Here is a 2,297-nt window from a genome sequence, read left to right as displayed (position 1 = left end):
GGACTCTTCTATAAAAGAACGAGACTGAAATACTTTTGGAGGGTGCGGATATCCTGTAGGCCATATAAAATTGCTTATAGCGTCCCTTTGCCAACAGTTCGGCATTAAACCGACGAACCAACGATGGCGACGATTCGACGAATCCGCCACGCAAGCGACGCGAATGCATCCATACGTGTTCGACGAATTCAAGCCAAGTGTCAAGAATCAACGAGTCATCAACCAACTAAGAACAGGACTTCAGACGAATCCGATCGAATCAAGATCAGTTTCGCGGACTCGAATCGATCATGAAGCGAATCTTACTGCCAAATATCAGGAATCCGCACTCACTGACCACAATCAGATCAACAAAATCAGCAGTCTCAATCAACCGAATCACGGACAAAACCGGAAAACGAACACAACTCAACAAACTCGGAAACCCACACCTAAGGAGCGGGCTCGGCTTAAGCCGCAGCCAGGCTGGCTCTGGCCAAAGCCGAGCACACCTATGGGTGCTCGGCCATAAACCGAGCCACCCAATGGGTGGCTCGGCTACAGTGCCGCCGCGACCTATGCGGTGGCGACATTTCTCTCATGCGCGGGGCACAGTCTTGAGAGCCTTATAAATAGGCCTAGCGGGTGTTCAGTTTCAAAAAGTCGAACTTTCAAGAGCCGAAACGCTGCCGAATTGAAGATCAAGCTTAGAGTTTTGAAGACTTGAAACTTGACATTCGATCTGAATTACTCGGGCGCAGCATCAACGTCACAAAAGGCAGGTTGTTCGAGAGAGAGCGAAGAACAGGATCTGAGATCTACACGTGATCATACTCCGCGATCTAGCCTTGGTCTTAAGATCCCGAGATTTGGACGATTTGTTTCCTTGGGAATCAATCCTCCCCGGCTATTATTCCTTCGGTCTGGGAATAATACCCGTATAATGCGTGTAGATCCGACGCGCATCTAGATCGCGCGCGTGGCTCCACGATTAACCCCGGCGTTGCCAAAGAACCCACCAAAGCGAGCGGACCGCAAAACAGCGAGCTCGTGTATTGCATTTCACAAGAGGAAAGTTTGTAATTTTTACTTTTTTTTCTTTTGATTTAGTTGTAACCGCGATCTATAAAAGACCGGATCTTTGTAATCCAAGATGACAATTATTTCAATGAAGAAAACAGTTTTCCCCGCGAACAGTAGCTCGAGACAGAGAGAAGACAATGAATATTATTATTCAAATCAAAGTGGATTATTTGACGTTAGCAAGCACATGAAACAAGTCGACAAAGCGTACGAATCAATGGGGCAGCGAAATAACAAGTAGACGATCCGATCGGTAGTTACTGTTCGCAGGGAAAATCGTTTTCATTGACGTTATTGTTTTCTTAAGCAACAGTTTATCGGTTACAAAAGATCCGGTTACAACAAAATCAAAGAAAAAAGAAAAATTACAACCTTCCTTTTCTCGAACAAATCACAAGATCCTGTTTTGCGGTCTCTTGCTTGTGTGGGTTCTTTGCCTGCGCCGGGGTTAATCCGTGGACCACCGCGCGATCTTGATCCGGTCGGATCTACACGGTATGACGGGTGTTATTTCACGAAGGAAATAACAGCCGAGGGGATTATTTCACCAAGGAAATAATAGCCCTAAGTAATCGAAATTGACCAAGCGAAATCGATACTCTTCTCGGGATCAAAAACCAAGTTTTGATCCGGAGGATAACCGTGTGGATCTCAGATCTGATCTCTCTCGAACTCCTGCCTTATTTAACGTGGATGATTGCCAAGAACCAGATCTGAAAAGTCCGAGTCTTCAAAGCTCCAAAACTCCGAAGTTCAGTTCTTAATCCGGCAGAGTTTCACCTTAAAAGTTCCAAGTCCTCTCAAAAATCAGCCATCCTTCTCTATTTATAGGCCTCTCAATCCAGATCTGGGCTTAGATCTGGGCCCAGATCTGGGTGGCTCGGGCCCCGGAGCCACCAAGAGGTGGCTCGGCCAGCCACTTAGGTGGCTCGGCCCCCGAGCCACCTTGGTGGCTCGCCGAGCCACCACTTGGTGGCTCGGTTTTGGCCGAGCCACCTAGAGGTGGCTCGGTTTTGCCCGAGCCCTCCTGGTGTTTGGTTTTGTGCCGTTTTTCCGGTTTCGCGGTTTATCCGAACTTCATTGTTGATCTGGACTCTGATTTGGCAGTCCGGATCCTGATTTGGCAGAAAATCCGCTTTGGTGTTGTGGTTTAACGATCATGCTTGGATATATCGCCCGATGGTTCGTTGGTTTGTCGAATCACCGTGCCGAGCTGTGTTAAGGGACCTATAAGC

This window comes from Asparagus officinalis, chromosome 9 (genome assembly GCF_001876935.1).
Source record: "Asparagus officinalis chromosome 9, Aspof.V1, whole genome shotgun sequence".
Taxonomy (NCBI): Eukaryota; Viridiplantae; Streptophyta; class Magnoliopsida; order Asparagales; family Asparagaceae; genus Asparagus; species Asparagus officinalis.
The sequence above is the reverse complement of the archived record's forward strand: the minus strand, read 5'-3'. Positions refer to the sequence as shown.